General features: G+C 29.8%; 1 pseudogene; it reads left to right on the forward strand.

Moving 5' to 3' along the window:
- The first annotated feature begins 8,326 nt into the window (after nucleotides 1-8,326).
- On the forward strand, nucleotides 8,327-12,135 carry LOC106778265 (annotated as a pseudogene).
- The last annotated feature ends 941 nt before the right edge of the window (nucleotides 12,136-13,076 follow it).

Consider the following 13,076-nt stretch of genomic DNA (forward strand, 5'->3'; position numbering starts at 1 on the left):
ATTTAATTATATTTTATAATATAAAAATATATATTAAATTTTAAATATAGTTTTTCTTTTTTTTTTGTCATTAATGAATTTTGTATGTATAATTTAATTTTTGTCATTTATGAGCAGTGTTAAGTGAAGTATATTTATTTCTTAAGTGACAGGTGGGCCTGAATTTACACCTGATTTTTTTTTCTCTTATTTTAATCCTCACTAACATTTTTACAATTTGTTGCTGCCTTTTGTTGCTGGCAATTAAATTTTACCGTTTACTTCTATTATCTAAATGATGGACTCTTATGAAATAGATCACACATATTTTTTAAAATTATTTTAGACTTAATAGTGCAAAAACACGGTTTAACATCACTCCTTATACGTCAGTTAAGGATAAACACAACATATATTACAGTGGCATTTTCCTAAATAAATTGGTCATATCGGCGTCCGTTAGCAGGTGCCTCGTTTATAGTATTGTAGACGTCAGGGCTCTTCCATCTTACGTCTATATGTCTAACAAGTAGGTGAAAAGTCATTTCTTTCATACATATAGACTCACTTCGGAGGGGTCCCGACATCTATATGACGGAAATTAATGGTTATTCACCTACCTGTCAGACATATAGACATCAGTTGGAAGAGCCCTGACGTCTAAATACTATAGATATCGGGACACCTTCTAACTGACGCCTATATGTGTCTACCAGATAGGTGAATAGTCACTCTTTTCCCCCTTATAGATGTCGGATCCCGTCACATTGACATCTATATACAATTATAGACGTTAGTTTCCATAGCAACTGACGTCTATATATAACACAAATATTAATTTTGAAATCGAATGGATGTCATATTAGTGAGATGTCTGACATATATGCGATTATATACGTCGGTTTTGTGGGCAACTGACGTCTAATTTCTTGTTAAATAATCGGTAGTTTGCGAACAACAGTTTGATCGTCATTCTTCGCCTTTTCTCTCCGCTGCATTGCTTTTCCAAGGTGTGTTTGATCTCTCGTGAACCATTTAAAGTTGTTTTTACTCCGATTAAAGTAATCTTTGATGTATTATCTTTCATTTGAACCAATAAAATGAGTTTTCGTTGTGTTTTGTGCAGTTTTTCTTGTGTTTTTGGATAGCGTAGTGCACCTTCTCTCTTTACTATTTTCCTCGTAAGAAAAACTTAATATGTGATAGCATTTCAACCAAAAGACAAATCTGAATAGTTGCTTAGGTCTATTTCAAAGAAAAAGAATATGGTGAAAATTACAAGATAGAAAAAATTAAGTATTAAATTTTTTTTCCTTTTTTTTATGCTTCATCTATACTTTTCTAACAATGGTTGTACGAATTAGGGTTATATTACAAAACACATTATTATTTGGGAAATTAGTGTACAGGTCTTTCATTTTATATAGTTTATTATATGAATATCATAATATTTTTTTTATTTCCAACATATACGAGTAAAACGATTAATTACTAACTACCTGTGGTGTTCTCCCTGATCTTGCACCACAACCACATCATAATAACCTGAAAGTTAATTTAAAACTTTAAACTTATAATAATTTATGCGTTAAGGAAAATACTGTATGATATGTGAAATGAGAGACTACCATGTCTACTACTGCTAACTACTATCTGTTTGATGATTGCATAAATGTTTTCGAATTTATTCAAGGGTCAAATTTAAGAAGTCCTCCTTTCAAAAAACAATAGCTGAATAGAGATTGTCAGACTGAGAATGTAAGCACAATTTAAAATGTTTAGAGGGGGGAAAAGTTAAGTTCACTGTTGTGTGATTTAGATAGAAAAAAAAAAATACAAATAGAAAATGTGGGTTTTGATTTTAATTTTTATAAAAAGGGGAATATAATGTTGCCACAGATGAGGGTAATGGTCATGGTTCCAATAAGGAACACGAGCAGCTGGAGATTATTATAGTGTGAAGCCATTGCCAGACCTGAAAGAAAATGTGAAGAGAGTGATGTTTTACTGTTAGGTAGGAAAGAAATTACTACTTTGTACATTAGTCCTGTAGCTTTCCATCCATAGATTAGCTTAGAATCAATTCCTACAACTATTTTTAGCTTTTATAGATGTCACCATTGTAAAACAATTCTGTCAATCTTTGAACAAAATATTGCCATAAGGTCTTTACATAGATGTTGAACACCAGAAATTTCCTACTTTAACTTTGCTGTTACCTTTATTTGCTACACTTAAATATAAATAATTTAATTCAAGTAACAAAAACCATATAAAATTATTTCAACGAATTCAGGCTAAATATTCAGATATACGCAAATTATATCTGGAGTGCCAAGCTAGGCAAGGTACCAATAGTACCAATGAGGTTTGTGCTTCGGAGACGCAGGAATCGCCCATGGAGCGAGGTTGAAGCTGTCTGCCATGCTGATATGTAAACTACTGAGACTTATGTCAATGACGATATAAAACTATCTACTATTCAAGTCAGCATTTCCAATGAGAATATAAAATTATCTACCATTCAAGTTAGCACTTCCAATAAGAATGATTTTCGTAAATATTATAATGAAAAATAGTTATTTTCTTATATATATATATATATAATTTTTTTTTCCACTAATGAAATTAAAAAACATAAAGTATATTAGATTACGAATATTTAATTAGAGACATTTTTTGTTTTAAATTTAATAATTGAGCCAACTAAATTATTGAATATCAACTGAACTTTAATATTCTTGAAAATTGAAATATACTTCAAAAATTTAAATATATAACAGTAATAATAACAGTTTTTATATTAATAAAAATAACAATCTACATGTGACCATTAAGATCCAAATATTAAGAGAAAACCTATATGAAATTGATAAGAAAATATATATAAAAAAAACAAAGAAAATTGATTGGACATGGTCCCTCCCTTGAAGGCAGGAGCCCAACAATAAAGATGTTTGATAGATATAGCCATGTCAGTCTACAAAGGGTGAGTGTTACTCTCTTATTTTCTCATTCAATACTTTTTCCTTTTACATGCCTGCTAATACCTTTCCCTTTCTTTAATTAATTTCTAAATTCGACACAATCATGCTTATTTATTGGCACAATAATTCTTTATTTTCATCACCAAATTCTTATAAAACCATCCATCTTCAAAATTTATATTGTTTATTTATTAATCCAATATGACGTGATAGATAAGTTAGTAAAAGATAAAATAATAAAAATGTAATAGAAGTAAAAATTATTACACAAAAACTAGTGTGAGTTTGTTTAGTCAGTGCAAAAAGAACACATGCTGTGGTTGTTGTGTTTTGTGAGATGTGTTGTACGAAGAAGAGTAGATATTGAGATTCAGCTATTTGTGTTTATGTGGCTATTTGAAAGTAATCAATCCTTTTGAATGAACAAAGTTACTTGGACGATAAATCAATTATTTGAGAATGTTGGTTTACTTATAGGTAATTAATAGCCATGTCTTTGATGCTTCTTTTCACCATCAGACCATTTGCATAGAAAACCATAACCATAGAAAAGCATGCATGTTTATGTCTATTATTTTAGGAAAATATTGTTAGATATATATTATTAATTCCACCACCTTACATCATCATATCGTAGGAAAATATTATTAGATATATATAACTATAAAAAACAGAATTTCACACTGACTTCTTAATATTCTTTCCAGAATGCTCTTCTCAACATACTATATTATTATGTTGATTCTGTAATCTAAAGTTAAATATTAATTCAAGTTAAACTATTTGAAAATAAAATTAATTACAATAAAAAAATAATTCAAATTTCCTTTTATTATTTAAAAGAATAGAACTTTTTTCTTGCAAATAAGAAGATCGAAGCAAAATTACAAGGAAAATAGCAAAGATAAGTTTTTTTATATGAAACAAAAAAATTAACCCTTGAATTTTTTATGAACTATTGTAAAATTTCTCGAAAAACATTACACAAAATTAAAAAGGAAAATAATTTATTTCATAAATAACTTAATTTATAAAAAAATATCTCATTTAGTTTTTTTTTTTCTTAAAAGCTTCTTTTATTAATTTTTATTCTATACAATTTTATTGAAAAGGTATACAAGTAAGGCTATAGAAGTAATAAAAGATATTAAATTCTTAAATAGTAATTTGCAGAAGCAGCACACAGATATTAGTGATAGATGGTGGTCCAATTTTACTTTAATCAGAGTTTCCTGAAAAAGATATGTGGAGAGGACTCTATATGTATTGTATGTTCAGCAAAAAACGAAAATAAGACCAAAACTTATAAGGTGGAAAGTCATTTTCTTACCACTTTCTTTAAAGTGAATTTTTGAGTGAGGGTGTGCATGTTAAGAATGAACAAGTTTCAGTTTTGGTGGGATTCTATTTTAAGAGAGCTTAAAACAAGAATGCAGGCTTCTCATGTTTCTATTTAATTAGTTATCTTCACGACTTTAGTGGTACAATCAGTAGCTATGACTTAGGTTGAATACAAAGTGGTGTTTATAAATTAAAAAGGAGACCGTGATTGTATCAAGTTATTGAGTATTCACTTGTGTCATTATTATGTAAAAATTTTACTTTAGTTTGAATGTAAAATAAAATGTGAAGTTTAGTTACACGTAAATGATATCTGTTGGTGTTTTCACCAGTAATAGTGGATTAAGTACTTCACTTCAATTTTTATATTTTTGGTATTGGTTAAGGGAGATAAAGTACTAGTTAGTTTTTTTTTTTTTTTGGTTTGAGCTTGGTTGGATAATTTTGTATTATGAAAATGTATTGAAATTGTGTTATAAGTTGTTTGGTTAGTGAACCATGCATATTATTGAAAGTATATACTTGTATTCGGATCAATTAAGTGTAAACTTTTGGTACTGTATTATGTTAAAGATGTTAGAGTCTGGTGTAGAAAGAGATATTTGAGTGTCACTTATCTCATCCAAAAAACTTGGGATCATGGTGAATATAATATTCATCGGGGTGGCCGGCCATTCAGATTTGGGAGAAGGGGAAGACTAATGGTTGGATGCGTTTGGTTGCTTTTGAACTCGGCATCGTCGGCAATGGCTTTCTCGTGCATGGCTATGGTTCAGTGCACAAACTCAAAACAATGTTTCTCTCCCTCTCTGAACAACATCTATCAATAGATCTGTCAATACAAAACTCTCAATTTCACACAGCATAGACTCTCTCTGTTTTTCTCTCTCACAACCGTGATGGTTTTCTTCCTTTCTTCTCTCTTCACCTCTGCCTTCATTTTACAATGAATGAATGAATAAAAGAAGAGAAGGTGATGAACTTTACAGCTAGGTAACGAGACTTCTGAATTTCGTTATGCAAAAATCATAAAGCAATGTAATTTATCTTTTTTCAGAAAAATCGTAGAAAAAATCAATTTAATGATTTAGTGTTATGTTTTGAAGATAATTTAATGTGTTTAGTAGAGAATAAATTTGTTTAATTCATATATTAATAGGTATGAAATGTTTTAAATGCATAACTTAAGCAACATTTAATTATGGATGACTTTTGAACCTCTAGAGAGGAACTTCCTTTCTACTGGAACTTCTCCACTTTTCTAAATTTTCATTTTCTCATCCGAAGGCAAACGGGACTCACACGGTCATACCTATTATTCAAACGTTACATAACTTGGTTAACTATTCAAACTGCAAAGGCTACTTAGCATAGTCTCTTCTTTTGTTTTCTTTTCCATTTAAGCAAAAGTTTAGAAGTGGAGCTCCATGCTTATGTTTTAAAATCTATCTTAAAACAAATCGTCGGCCCACTCATGTTATCTGTTACGAATTGCTATTAAAATACTTACAAATATTTAATTTCAAGTACCTTAATTTTTGTTTTTTTATATAATTGTTATTTATTATATTATTGATCTTTTATTATATTATCAATTCTTTTGTGGTAGAGTCATATTGCAACATCTTTTTTGGCTTAGCCCATTGAAAAAATGATTCTTCTTTTTTTAGGGTTTTTCGTTTTTTCATCTCTCTTACTTTTTACACTTTTGTTGGAAAGGTGGGATTGTTGAAAGGTTAAGATAAATGACTCTGTTTTTTTCTTAATGAAGATAAACAATTATTGATGTGGTCCAAACACTACTTATGGGGGAAGGAGAAAAAATAAGTGGTTCTTACGAGTAAAGTAAATTACGAAAGTCGTGGATCTAAATTATTTAGTCAATACAAAATTACTTAAAAATCATTTTTTTTTCAACTTTATAGAGAAAAATAAAGCATTAAAAGTCCTGCATCGATTTTTTATATATATTCTCATTTAAAGTGCATAAAATTACGCAAAGAGAGCTTCTTTTGGTTTATTTACTTACAACAAATTCATGATGATTTAAGTGACATATTCAATAGATTCTGAGATGGAAATGTTATGACAAGTTTGTATGTCATTAAAATGTTACTAATTCTCATACAAGAAAGCATTTCATTACCTTAAAATAAAATTTGCCAAATTCAATTCAGGTTATGGTCAAAATCTCATTGCTACACATTATTATGGCAGAATTTAAATGCTATGGAACTAAATATTCTAATAATTAATTACTGCCACCATATATAGCAGAAACTTCTGGAAATTGATGCATGTGCCCCCACACATCTCTATGCAAATACTTCACTAAAATTTTCTTATTTCTAGGGAATTTTTCCAAATTTATTTTTGCACTCACATTTTTATATATCAAATATATTTTCTATTGTAATAATAACTTGTATGACATAATTAAAATAAATAAATAAATAAAATTTCAAATTTTTATTTTGGACTCGCCTTGACAAATTTTTTAACCTCTCCAATTATTAAATATTAAAATGAAAAGAAATTAAAAGAGGTCCCTAGTGATGCAAATTAAATATTGTGACGCTAACCCTAACACTAGCAGCATGCAGTTTTGGGCTTTGAGAAGGAAAGCAGTGAAGATGAGAGCCGTATGTGAGGGGACCATTATACCCATTTGTACTTCACACATCATGCATCAGGAAGAAGAAAAAAAAGCATCTCAACCAAACATAAATTAACTTTCCCTTTTTTCTTTTTTCCATTTTTTTCTTCTTATAGATACTGCTTGTCACATGATACATCACTATCTCTGCCATTGATAAATAATCACTCATATTGCTTTCTTCTTATTTTCACATTACACTTTTTAATTTTAAATCACAATTAATATATTTCAATTTAATTGTTTTTTTATTTCCAAAAGTATGTTGCAATTTTTTAATATATAATTTTCTATTCATTTTTTCTCAAGTATTTTTACTAAGTATAACCTACTATTATCGATGAACTTATGAAGAGTTAAAATAAATGTATAAAATCTTTAGTTAATTAAACAAAAAGACTAACTGATGAGTTAAATAAATACCATACCTTCTATAGTTTTTATTTTGAGATGGTTTGAACTTTAATCAAACATATTTAATGTCCATTAAATGTCTTCCGTAGAAATATCTTTTCTTTTCCATTTTTGGTTATCACTTTTTATTATTATTATAAATTTTTGTTTAAGTTTGTGAATTATCATAAATTTAGAACCAGAGGATTCCCAATTTTTATTATCAGTAAAAAGGAAACATACACTCTCAAATAACTTTGACCTAAACATACTTAACACGCAGTAATTAAAAATTGCGATCTTTTACTAAGATTCTTTGTTTAGTTTTTAACTTAGCATTGTCCTTTTATAATAATACTTTTACAGTAGTTGTAAGAGTAACTAATATTAAAAAAAATATATATATACAAGGGAGGTTTTTCTTGTAAAAAAATAAATTATCTTTGTAGTGCGGTTTTAAATTATTTTGATTACTAATTAAAATTTAATTAAATTGCTGAGTCTTTATAAAATAGTAGAAATCATAAAAAGACATATAATTACAGTTTTAATTTATTTATTAATAAAAGGAAGGAAGTTAATTTGAATTGAGAAAAGCGTAGTAGATCTATGGAGGAATAGGGGTAGTTGGGTAAATTTATGATGTAATATACGAACTACCCTACAACTACGAGGTTGAGGATCTTTAACGCTAGTTCAGATGATTGCCTGAGCACGAAAAAGTCAGCAGAAAATGAAGCCTTTCCCACTTCATCTTTCGACACGTGGCACTGTAGTGATATCGAATGACAATCTTTCTCTTGGTTTCAAGGGGCAATCATGATCCAGACAAAGCTCTCAAAATCATGCACGTAAACATCAGCTTGAAAGAGAAGTTTAGATCAAATTTTAATTTATGAATGATAAAGCTATGCGGGGCATGCACATACAGAAAATGGCTTAAATGGTATCAGAATTTCCGTGGGGTTGTGGATAGCTCAAGACCTAACACCACCAAAGCGGTTTGTTGGGGGATCCTTGGAAATGCTAGACAATGCCTTCACATGGGCAAAGTAAGACCATTTAAGGGATAGTGCCCTGTCAATTTCGTAACCATGTAAAATTAGAAAAACCACTTTATCTCAATAAATGTCATTAAGTATGAAATTAAGGTAATTGTGGACCTCACAGAACGGAAAACTTCACAATGCCTCAAGAGATGGATATCTAGAATGGGGTAATTCATACACAGAGAGTCATCTGGTGGTGCATATTTGAGTGTGTGCGTGAGGTTTTATTTTAACAAGAGACACAGAGAGATGGGAAGGGGAAGAGTGGAGTTGAAGAGAATATTGAGAACAAGATCAACAGGCAAGTCACCTTTGCAAAACCAAGAAACGGGCTTTTGAAGAAACAAAGCTTATGAGCTTTCCGTTCTTTATGATGCCGAGCTTGCTCTCATCATCTTCTCCACCAGAGGAAAGTTGTACGAGTTTTGCAGCACTTCAAGGTACCTCTTCCTTTCATTTTAGCTGTTTCCAGTGATTCAAGAACACCAGCTACCCTTTGCCACCTTCTCAATTCTACTTTTACCAAAACTTTATTTTCTTCTTTCACTGTTTTGAGCTTTTCCGTTTCTGTGAATGTCTCGGCGTTTTTAGCATCTTCAGTGTTTCGGAGGCTATGTTGATGTCAGATCTGCAACTGGAAACGCAAAGAGTTATCACTGTTGTATTTACTGTTCTATCTCTTCCTTGTTCTTTAATTTTTGGTTTTCCTCAAGCCCCTTCACCTTTCTCTTTCTTACCCTCTTTCGCTTCTCAACCCAGTGATCGGAAATTTATTTTTTTTGCTTCATTTGTTTAAGTTCTTCGTAGATCTGGTTCAAAATCTTTTACTGGAAAGCTTTTTCTCAGGCTTCTGTTTCTATGCGATTAAGTGTTCGGAAAAGAACCACATCATTAATTATTTTTTCTGTTAAGTAATATTTATATTATTTATATAATATAATAACAATATTAACTAGTGTCTGCTAATTTTGCCTTCAGTGTTTTAACATTCACTCGAAAAACCTAAATCATGTCCACTTTTTCATTCTCTTTTAACCAAGGCAAGGCACTCTCTAATTTACATCTTTGGCCCTACCTAGGGTTCATTTTATTCCTGCAATTAGTTCTTTGTTTCCACCATTTCTTTCCTTCTCATGTATCATTTGAAACTACTTTTTTATTTGCCTAAGCATATCTTTATATTATTTATTTATTTATTTATTTACTCATCAAGTTTTTTAATGGTACGAATTCTCTGCCACAATTTGCTCACCACTTTGTTTCTTTGGTCAATAATTCGTCTACACAATCTCCTCCATTATAATAAGCATGAACTGTTTGATATGACTTTTCAATCAGTTATATCTGTTTCAATATGCCTGGCTTGTTTGACAAACCAAGATTTTCTTTCTAAATTATATATTGACTTCTCATTAAAAATTTGCATCTCCCAAAGCTGCTTTTCGGCTCTAAAAACAACAGCGGTGTTTGAAGATCGAAAGAAGATGCACATGAAGGGCTATATATACATTTTTCGGATGCATAAGTACTTCTTAGTGTGTCTACATGTTCTGTGTAGTTGTGGAAATAGAATAATTTTCTGAATGTTTAATCACTATTTGACGATTTGGTGTGAACATGCAGCATGCTGAAAACGCTAGAGAGGTATCAGAAATGTAACTATGGAGCGCCCGAGGCCAATGCGTCAACAAAGGAAGCCTTGGTATTGGTGATTATCCTATACACCCTATTTAATTGAGCAACTGTGCATATAAAACATTCTTGGTTATTTCCAAGTTGTCGTGGTTTTGGTTTATCCACTACCTAGTTACCAAACAATTTCATTTGGAGAGGCAACATATTGTGAGAAAAAACTGAATTTGATCGGCATTTCAGTTGTTTTCAGGAAACACCAGTTGTTTACATGAATTTGTTCTGTTAATTTGCGAAACATAAAAATTAAAAGTAAACTTTTAGGTGAGTGTAGTTCCATCAACATAATGACCACTGAGATGTAATTGAACTTTTGTATATGTATTAATTTTTTGAGTAATTTCCTCACTGTGTGTGGAAGAATCGGTCCTTCATGCTTTGATGATGGTGGTGCGCGTTCCAAACAGGTTAATTGGTTTCATTTACTTCCTTCTCCAATGAACTACTTAGGGCATAGTTGTCAACGTACCCCCAAACAGATCTATAGATTCATGAATCATTATGTATGACTTCGTATATCTTCCCTTAATTAGGTAACTGCTATGATTTTGCTTCCATTACTATAGGAGTTAAGCAGTCAACAAGAATATTTGAAGCTGAAAGCACGGTATGAAGCTCTACAACGTTTTCAAAGGTAAACAAACATGCTTTATTATATTATCTAGTACATCCTACATATATATATCTGACTTCAACTCATCAGGAACCTTATGGGAGAAGATCTTGGCCCTTTAAGCAGCAATGAGCTTGAATCACTTGAAAGGCAGCTAGATTCGTCTTTGAAGCAAATCAGATCAACAAGGGTACTAACTAAATTTTCCATCGTTGCCAATTTCAGCTTGAAAATGATTTAGAACAAATTAATTAATTATCTTGGTCAAAAAGTGATGAAATATTCATTGAACTGACAATAACTTGGATCAGCAGCCTAAAAAGTGATGAAACTTTAATAGGTTGATTAGGAAGAGATGGAATAATTTAGATACTAAAGTAAAGAGTTCCATTTAAACCACTTGTTACTAAGAGCTAGTGTTATAATAATTCAAACCTAGGTTACTGATGGAAACCCTTAACAATGCGCAAAATTAAGTACATCTCTCATTTAAAGAGATTTAAAATCTCCATATGTCCATAATTCTGATTAATTTTGCAATAAAATGCAATTGAATTTTTTTAAAGTAATTAGTTAACAAAATCTAATACGTGAAGACGAAATTCACGTAGAACAAAAAAATAAATAATGATTTGGTTGAATATATTCAGACTGGAAAATAGTTTCTTTGAAGGGCATTAGTTGAAACATCATGCATCAGGAAGAAGAAAAAAAGCATCTGAACCAAACATAAATTAACTATCTCTTTTTTCTCTTTTCCATTTTTTCCTTCTTCTGCATCTGCTACCTGCCAGCTGCATATATACCATATACTGGAAACCCTTCATACTGTTCATTACGAAAATCACTCATTATTAGTTATCAAATTAATGCTATCTCCAACCCTTTTTTCTTCTTATAGATACTGCTAGTCACATGATACATTTAAAGTATTTACGTCGTTATCTATTTTATACCTTATTTGTGCCCTGTAACACTTCATAAAAAACATGTAATTACAGTCTCTACCAGTCCTTTTCCCTTTCCTCCATTTATTTAATTAACATCACCCTCATACTCACAGATTACTACCACATTTTCATAATTAATGCCATTTTTATTCAAAGCCATTAGGCTTTTCTACTACTAATTCTGGATTAATTAGTATTTCATTTCCATGCATACATTTTTTTTAAATTCTAAATAATGATGATAATATTCTGACCTCCTTTCCATATTTTTAGATGTCTAAAATTAATACACATGAATTGAAAATATGTAATAAAAGTAATATATTTTATGTTTCGACTAGATCATTCTTATGTGATGATGTATTGATTCTTTGTGCCTACACCACTCATATATGAAATAAAGATATATTATAAAGAGAGAAAACATTAACTACATTTTAAAATTCTGGAAACGTCAATTATTTTATAATAAAAAAATTCAAAATTGAGACATATATAATCTCTATATGTTGTATAATATATACTTAGAAATGTATATTATTCACTTCAATATAATTTACAGTATAGCCAAATCCTCAATATGAATTTTTGAAATAACTACTTAAAAAAAGTTAACAACATTTCATCATTTATAATCATAGTACGTATTAACTTTACAATCTATATAGTTTACATCAGTAAGGCTTTTTGAAGTGTTTTCCTATTATATTAATTTTAAAAAAAAATACGCTAATGCAAATTTCCCATGTTATTCTAAGTCATATAAATTCATTATTTAGATATGAATATATATATATATATATATATATATATATATATATATATATATATATATATCATAAAAAAAAGTAACAGTATTTAAAATTTGTGTGTTATATGTTGTGAAGCTAGGTGTGCACATAACTTTAGGATGCATGGCAATGCTTTTTATTTTAAATATGGAGCATGTCTGATGTATGCTTTTTTTCCCCCTTTTTTTTATGTTTCATCTATACTTTTCTAATCATGTTTGTACGAATTAGGGTTATGTTAAAAAGACATTATTATTTGGGAAATATTATATATATATATATATATATATATATATATATATTAATTTAAAATTTTAAAATAATTAGTGTACAGGTCTTTCATTTTATATAGTTTATTATATGAATATCATAATATTTTTTATTTCCAACATATACGAGTAAAACGACTGACTGCCCGTGGTGTTCTCCCTGATCTTGCACCACATCATAATAACCTGAAAGTTAATTTAAAACTTTAAACTTATAATAATTTATGCGTTAAAGAAAATACTGTATGGTATGAGAAATGAGAGACTACCATGTCTACTACTGCTATGTTAGCAGTTATTCTCCAAAATAGCCAAGGTCATAGCACCTTGTTAGTAGTGTGTCTCTGTCATATAGA

This window comes from Vigna radiata, unplaced genomic scaffold, assembly GCF_000741045.1.
Source record: "Vigna radiata var. radiata cultivar VC1973A unplaced genomic scaffold, Vradiata_ver6 scaffold_246, whole genome shotgun sequence".
NCBI lineage: Eukaryota > Viridiplantae > Streptophyta > Magnoliopsida > Fabales > Fabaceae > Vigna > Vigna radiata.